Genomic DNA, 9,021 nt, shown 5'->3' on the forward strand with positions numbered 1-9,021 from the left:
AGTGTTGCATGTGTGTGTCACTCTTGTTTTCCTCCCCCCTCCCCTGTGTGCTAGGTGGTAGTACTCACCGTGGTCGTCTTCGCTGGCACTTGCAGTTCGTAATGGAGCAGAAGGTAGAAGAGCATGGGGAAGACATGCAGCTCAGGCTCCATGGCAGTGTGGTTCTTCCCAGAGTCTCCAGAGGGGAGTTGTTTCCCTTCGGTGCAGTGTTTCCGCCAGCGTTTGATGTCGTTGGTACCGCCCTGGAAAAGGTGGTGGATAGGTGTGTCATATTACTGTGGGCGGTACATTGTCTTCCACCTGGCTGTTGGTGGTTACCGCTGTGGTGCCTGTTGGTTTCGCCCTGGTGGTCGGTGTGTTAAAGTGGCTGTCTGTCTGAGCGGTTTCCTCCGTGGTCATCATTTCATGTTTATTACTGCCAGTCTGATGGCGTTATTACGGCCGCTTTATCACCGACCGACAGGGTTGTAATTACAGCCTATGTGTTTGTACATAGGATAGATCACCCACAGATAGTGATATTGGAATATTTGGCAAGAAGGATTTCTGGCCATTCACCACTTACGGTCATGATAGCAGAACAAAGAGGAAGTAACTGAAAATGGTAGAGGTTAACTGCGTAGGATCTCAGTGACACTGAGGTGTTGACATTCTCAGAAAAGTAACTTCTCCATACTTTAAAGGAAAAAGTTGGGTCATTTGGCTTGGTGAAAACCTGAGCAAAGAATATAAGTCAGAAATTAGTGGGTAAGTCATAGTACTGACACATTGCAAAAGGGAAAAAAGACTAGAGAGAGTCTGAGAGAGTTGTAGGTGGAAACATACAACTGAAGGGGCAGAGAAACTCCCACAGCCAAGAGAATTGGGATAGTTAGACTGTTCTAACAGAATATCTCATGTTAATTAAAAAGGAAGTGGAGGCATAGTATTTGGCCACCCAAAAACATTTTCTATAAAGTGGGAAATAAAGCAGGAATTCTGATGGCTGGGAAAGATGAAGGACTATGATTCTTAGAAAAAGTTAAATATATGGAGGGCATTGAGGTCACTAAAGATTGCTACATCATTCAAACGTTCACAACTTATCTGTGAAAACCTGTATAGGGACATAAGAGGAGAGGAGGCACTGTCAGGCCTCTTTCAGATGATATAAACCCTGAGACTCTCAATGGAATGCCAGAGAAAACTGAATGCAATGATTGCAACTGAGGAGGTGGGAGAAGCCATTATTCAGATGCAAAGTGGTAAAGTTTCAGGCCACAACGGACTACCAGGAGAACTATTGAAGACACTTTCCTCACAAAGAGGGACTTATATTTTAACATGCTGACACAGGCCACAGAGACAGACCACTGTCACATGACCTCCAGTGTCTGATGATAGTGGTCATTGTAGGAGGCTGGACTGGCTTGTAGTGAGTACCAAGGGGTACTTGCACCTTGCACCAGGCCCAGTTATCCCTTATTAGTGTATAGGGTGTCTAGCAGCTTAGGCTGATAGATAATGGTAGCTTAGCAGAGCAGCTTAGGCTGAACTAGGAGACGTGTGAAGCTACTACAGTACCACTTAGTGTCATATGCACAATATCATAAGAAAACACAATACACAGTTATACTAAAAATAAAGGTACTTTATTTTTATGACAATATGCCAAAGTATCTTAGAGTGTACCCTCAGTGAGAGGATAGGAAATATACACAAGATATATATACACAATAGCAAAAATATGCAGTATAGTCTTAGAAAACAGTGCAAACAATGTATAGTTACAATAGGATGCAATGGGGAAACATAGGGATAGGGGCAACACAAACCATATACTCCAAAAGTGGAATGTGAACCACGAATGGACCCCAAACCTATGTGACCTTGTAGAGGGTCGCTGGGACTATTAGAAAATAGTGAGAGTTAGAAAAATAACCCTCCCCAAGACCCTGAAAAGTGAGTGCAAAGTGCACCAAAGTTCCCCTAAGGACAAAATAGTCGTGTTAGAGGGAGAATGCAAGGAAAACACAAATCAGCAATGCAACAACGATGGATTCCTGTCTGAAGGTACCTGTGGAACAAGGGGACCAAGTCCAAAAGTCACAAGCAGCTCGGAGATGGGCAGATGCCCAAGAAATGCCAGCGGTTGGTGCAAAGAAGCTCTTACTAGGCTGAAGAACTGTGAATACTGCAGGAACGACAAGGGCTAGAGACTTCCCCTTTGGAGGATGGATCCCCCACGCCTTGGAGAGTCGTGCAGAAGTGTTTTCCCGCCGGATGGACGCCAACAAGCCTTGCTACACGCAAATCGTGCGTTTGGCGTTTTTGGACGCTGCTGGGGCCCAGGAGGGACCAGGAGGTCGCAAATTGGACCTGCAGAGAGAGGGGACGTCGAGCAAGACAAGGAGCCCTCACTGAAGCAGGTAGCACCCGGAGAAGTGCCAGAAACAGGCACTACGAGGATGCGTGAAACGGTGCTCGCCGAAGTTGCACAAAGGAGTCCCACGTCGCCGGAGACCAACTTAGAAAGTCGTGCAATGCAGGTTAGAGTGCCGTGGACCCAGGCTTGGCTGTGCACGAAGGATTTCCGCCGGAAGTGCACAGGGGCCGGAGAAGCTTGCAAAGTCGCGGTTCCCAGCAATGCAGCCCAGCGAGGTGAGGCAAGGACTTACCTCCACCAAACTTGGGCTGAAGAGTCACTGGACTGTGGGGGTCACTTGGACGGTGTCGCTGGATTCGAGGGACCTCGCTCGTCGTGCTGAGAGGAGACCCAAGGGACCGGAGATGCAGCTTTTTGGTGCCTGCGGTTGCAGGGGGAAGATTCCGTCGACCCACGGGAGATTTCTTCGGAGCTTCTGGTGCAGAGAGGAGGCAGACTACCCCCACAGCATGCACAAGCAGGAAAACAGTCGAGAAGGCGGCAGGATCAGCGTTACAGAGTTGCAGTAGTCGTCTTTGCTACTATGTTGCAGGTTTGCAGGCTTCCAGCGCGGTCAGCGGTCGATTCCTTATCAGAAGGTGAAGAGGGAGATGCAGAGGAACTCGGCTGAGCTCATGCATTCGTTATCTAAAGTTTCCCCAGAGACAGAGACCCTAAATAGCCAGAAAAGAGGGTTTGGCTACCTAGGAGAGAGGAAAGGCTACTAACACCTGAAGGAGCCTATCAGCAGGAGTCTCTGACGTCACCTGGTGGCACTGGCCACTCAGAGCAGTCCAGTGTGCCAGCAGCACCTCTGTTTCCAAGATGGCAGAGGTCTGGAGCACACTGGAAGAGCTCTGGACACCTCCCAGGGGAGGTGCAGGTCAGGGGAGTGGTCACTCCCCTTTCCTTTGTCCAGTTTCGCGCCAGAGCAGGGGCTAAGGGGTCCCTGAACCGGTGTAGACTGGCTTATGCAGAATTGGGCACACCTGTGCCCAACAAAGCATTTCCAGAGGCTGGGGGAGGCTACTCCTCCCCTGCCTTCACACCATTTTCCAAAGGGAGAGGGTGTCACACCCTCTCTCAGAGGAAGTTCTTTGTTCTGCCATCCTGGGCCAGGCCTGGCTGGACCCCAGGAGGGCAGCTGCCTGTCTGAGGGGTTGGCAGCAGCAGCAGCTGCAGAGAAACCCCAGGAAGGGCAGTCTGGCAGTACCAGGGTCTGTGCTACAGACCACTGGGATCATGGAATTGTACCAACAATGCCAGGATGGCATAGAGGGGGCAATTCCATGATCATAGACATGTTACATGGCCATATTCGGAGTTACCATGGTGAAGCTACATATAGGTAGTGACCTATATGTAGTGCACGCGTGTAATGGTGTCCCCGCACTCACAAAGTTCAGTGAATTGGCTCTGAACAATGTGGGGGCACCTTGGCTAGTGCCAGGGTGCCCTCACACTAAGTAACTTTGCACCTAACCTTTACCAGGTAAAGGTTAGACATATAGGTGACTTATAAGTTACTTAAGTGCAGTGTAAAATGGCTGTGAAATAACGTGGACGTTATTTCACTCAGGCTGCAGTGGCAGGCCTGTGTAAGAATTGTCAGAGCTCCCTATGGGTGGCAAAAGAAATGCTGCAGCCCATAGGGATCTCCTGGAACCCCAATACCCTGGGTACCTCAGTACCATATACTAGGGAATTATAAGGGTGTTCCAGTAAGCCAATGTAAATTGGTAAAAATGGTCACTAGCCTGTCAGTGACAATTTGGAAAGAAATGAGAGAGCATAACCACTGAGGTTCTGGTTAGCAGAGCCTCAGTGAGACAGTTAGGCACCACACAGGGAACATACACATGCACACCTATGAGCACTGGGGCCCTGTGTGACAGGGTCCCAGTGACACATACATATAGGCCACAAACCTATGAGCACTGGGGTCCTGACCAGCAGGATCCCAGTGACACATAACAACCATACTGAAAACATGGTGTTTTCACTATGAGCACTGAGGCCTGGCTATCAGGATCCCAGTGAGACAGTGAAAACAGTGACAAACACCCTGACATACACTCACAAACAGGCCAAAAGTGGGGGTAACAAGGCTAGAAAGAGGCTACCTTCTCACACAACCCCCCCCCAAACGAAGGACAATAAGGCTAACCTTGGCCAGTTGAGACTTTATTGTCTAAGTGGTGATAAGTAGAGAGTAGCTCTGCAATAGACTGGTTACTCCCTTTATCATCCACTATATGGTTACTTCCCTGTGGGGATGTAAACCACCCTGTTTGAAGTTTTTTAGCTGAGCAACAATGTGAAGATGTATTTTCAGAGTTTCTATCAGTAAGTTTTAGTTTAGAGCAGTGGGAATTGTCCACTGAACCTATTTGTAGTGATGGAAATGCCAGACAGGGATGCTGTCTCAGAAAAGCCATAGCTGGGCAAAAACTTTGTCCATCTGGCTGGAAGAGAGAACAGGGATGCTGTTTCTCTTGAGTTGGAGCAGGGCAGGGATGTTGTCCTATGAGCTCCACACTAGGGCAGGGATGCTGTCCTAAGTGTTGTGAGGTAGTGCAGGGTTTCTGCACTAAAGTTTCTCTGGAAGGGTTGGAGGGATGATCCATGTTAACTAAAATGGTGCTGTTTTTCCCACCAATGTTAGTTATCCCACAGAGAGGTACTTCCACCTCAGGGAGTCCAGCTTTGCCAGCTGATGATTCCCTTAGAACAGGTGCCACCCCAGGAGAGGTTTCTCCCACCACAGGAATAGTATCCTGAATGGTAGGGTGGTTAGGGGATACTGTGATACCCTTTTTACCTGTTGATGGAGAGGGATCCTGAGTTTTCAGGCCTTCTCTCCTTTGCTTTTTCATTTCACTTGAAATGAGAGGGAACAATTCCTCAGGGATGCCCAGCATGGCTGCATGGGCATAAAACTCTACATCAGCCCAACCTGAGGCCTCTAGGTCATTACCTAAGAGACAGTCTACAGGTAAGCTAGGTGATACCACCATCTGCTTAGGGCCAGTAACTCCACCCCAACTAAACTGAATTATAGCTAAGGGAAGAAACTTAGTGGAGTTATGGACATCAATAATCTTATACTGTTGTCCAATGATGTGTTGTTCAGGAGGCACTAGGTTTTCAGTCACCAAAGTGAAACTGGCACCTGTGTCCCTGTAGGCCAAGGCCTCAACACCATTGATTGAAACTGTCTGCCTGTACTTATCCATTGTAAGGGGACAAGCAGCCAGTGTGGCAAGGCCAATGCCACTAGGTGTGACAGAAACTGTCTTGGGACTGATTACATCAGTTTCCACTATGGACCCATAAGTGAACCCAACTACACCCTTTGCTTGACTGTTGCCAGCAGTCCCACCACTAGTACCACTACTGCTAGGGGCACTAGAGCTTGATGTATTAGTGGTGGTAGGCTCAGGGGGTTTACCTGGACAGGACTTATCCCCTGGCCTATGGCCTCTGTTTTTACACACAAAGCACCAAGGCTTTTTACTGTGTGCAGGTTGGGAAGAAGAGGAAGAATTTGTTTTATCCCCACCCTCTGAAGAGTGTTTAAGATTTGAAGTGGGATCTTTGGTTTTACCCTTATCCCCATGCTTATCTTGAGATTTTTCACCATCTTTCTTCTTATTGCCATCTTTGTCACCCCCTGTATGAACTTTTCTGTTCACCCTTGTTCTGACCCATTTGTCTGCCTTCTTTCCCAATTCTTGGGGAGAGGTCAGATCAGAGTCTACCAGGTACTGGTGCAACAAATCAGACACACAATTATTAAGTATATGCTCTCTCAGGATTGTGTTATACAGGCTTTCATAATCAGTAACTTTACTGCCATGTAACCACCCCTCCAAGGCCTTCACTGAATGGTCAATGAAATCAACCCAGTCTTGTGAAGACTCCTTTTTGGTCTCTCTGAACTTTATCCTGTACTGTTCAGTGGTTAAGCCATAACCATCCAGGAGTGCATTCTTAAGAACTGTAAAATTATTGGCATCATTTTCTTTCACAGTAAGGAGCCTATCCCTACCTTTTCCACTAAATGATAGCCATAGGATAGCAGCCCACTGCCTTTGAGGGACATCCTGTACAACACAGGCCCTCTCAAGTGCAGCAAACCACTTGTTAATGTCATCCCCCTCCTTATAAGGGGGAACTATCTTGTGCAGATTCCTGGAATCATGCTCTTTTGCAGGATGACTATGGGGAATACTGCTGCTGCCACCATGGGTTTCTAAACCCAACTTCTGTCTTTCCCTCTCTATTTCTAAAGACTGTCTATCCAAATCCAGCTGTTGCTTCTTGAGCTTCAGTCTGGTTTGTTCCACTCTCAATCTATTGAGCTCCCTTTCTAACAATCTGTCATCAGGGTGGGTGGGAGGGACATTTCTAGATACAGAGGTATGATGGGAATGAACAGAAGGAGACCTGTCCCTTACCAAGGGCACCCTAACAGCTTGGCTACCAGCATAATGTGAGAGCACATCATCAGTATGATGTGATTCAACCTCTGTACCAACTATGCTAGACTGTCTAGTAATGGGCAGGCTGAGAAGTTTCTTTCCTGAACCTTTTCCTGGGGGAGTCCCTGGATCAGATTGAGAACCATTAGCTACTTTTTCTACAGATTGGGCACTTATGGCCTTATCCTGTACTCTAAGCATATTAATTAATAGTTCTAAGGAAGGATTCTTCCCTACACTCAAACCTCTCTCTATGCAGAGACTCCTTGCTCCTTTCCAGCTAAGGTGATCATATGCAAGTTTGGACAGTTCAACTTTTTGGCCTGTGCCAGACATTTTTAGAGAGAGTTAAAGTGATAGACAAAGAGAAAAAAAAAAGTTTTCAGAACTTTTTGGAAAGACAGAAAAAAACTTTTAAAACTTTTAAGAACTTTTTGAAAGTTTAGAAGTACTTTTCAGCACTTAGAAAAGAGTGAAAAGAGGAAATGCAAAACTTTTTGGCTATGTGTATATACACTGAGCTTGTTTTGTATATTTTTCTCTTATGAAAAGTACAATGACAAGAGTGGTAAGTAGTCTCAAAGCACTTATCCCACCGCTGCACAACCAATGTAGGAGGCTGGACTGGCTTGTGGTGAGTACCAAGGGGTACTTGCACCTTGCACCAGGCCCAGTTATCCCTTATTAGTGTATAGGGTGTCTAGCAGCTTAGGCTGATAGATAATGGTAGCTTAGCAGAGCAGCTTAGGCTGAACTAGGAGACGTGTGAAGCTACTACAGTACCACTTAGTGTCATATGCACAATATCATAAGAAAACACAATACACAGTTATACTAAAAATAAAGGTACTTTATTTTTATGACAATATGCCAAAGTATCTTAGAGTGTACCCTCAGTGAGAGGATAGGAAATATACACAAGATATATATACACAATAGCAAAAATATGCAGTATAGTCTTAGAAAACAGTGCAAACAATGTATAGTTACAATAGGATGCAATGGGGAAACATAGGGATAGGGGCAACACAAACCATATACTCCAAAAGTGGAATGTGAACCACGAATGGACCCCAAACCTATGTGACCTTGTAGAGGGTCGCTGGGACTATTAGAAAATAGTGAGAGTTAGAAAAATAACCCTCCCCAAGACCCTGAAAAGTGAGTGCAAAGTGCACCAAAGTTCCCCTAAGGACAAAATAGTCGTGTTAGAGGGAGAATGCAAGGAAAACACAAATCAGCAATGCAACAACGATGGATTCCTGTCTGAAGGTACCTGTGGAACAAGGGGACCAAGTCCAAAAGTCACAAGCAGCTCGGAGATGGGCAGATGCCCAAGAAATGCCAGCGGTTGGTGCAAAGAAGCTCTTACTAGGCTGAAGAACTGTGAATACTGCAGGAACGACAAGGGCTAGAGACTTCCCCTTTGGAGGATGGATCCCCCACGCCTTGGAGAGTCGTGCAGAAGTGTTTTCCCGCCGGATGGACGCCAACAAGCCTTGCTACACGCAAATCGTGCGTTTGGCGTTTTTGGACGCTGCTGGGGCCCAGGAGGGACCAGGAGGTCGCAAATTGGACCTGCAGAGAGAGGGGACGTCGAGCAAGACAAGGAGCCCTCACTGAAGCAGGTAGCACCCGGAGAAGTGCCAGAAACAGGCACTACGAGGATGCGTGAAACAGTGCTCGCCGAAGTTGCACAAAGGAGTCCCACGTCGCCGGAGACCAACTTAGAAAGTCGTGCAATGCAGGTTAGAGTGCCGTGGACCCAGGCTTGGCTGTGCACGAAGGATTTCCGCCGGAAGTGCACAGGGGCCGGAGAAGCTTGCAAAGTCGCGGTTCCCAGCAATGCAGCCCAGCGAGGTGAGGCAAGGACTTACCTCCACCAAACTTGGGCTGAAGAGTCACTGGACTGTGGGGGTCACTTGGACGGTGTCGCTGGATTCGAGGGACCTCGCTCGTCGTGCTGAGAGGAGACCCAAGGGACCGGAGATGCAGCTTTTTGGTGCCTGCGGTTGCAGGGGGAAGATTCCGTCGACCCACGGGAGATTTCTTCGGAGCTTCTGGTGCAGAGAGGAGGCAGACTACCCCCACAGCATGCACAAGCAGGAAAACAGTCGAGAAGGCGGCAGGATC

The sequence above is a fragment of the Pleurodeles waltl genome, chromosome 8, assembly GCF_031143425.1.
Source record: "Pleurodeles waltl isolate 20211129_DDA chromosome 8, aPleWal1.hap1.20221129, whole genome shotgun sequence".
Lineage (NCBI taxonomy): Eukaryota > Metazoa > Chordata > Amphibia > Caudata > Salamandridae > Pleurodeles > Pleurodeles waltl.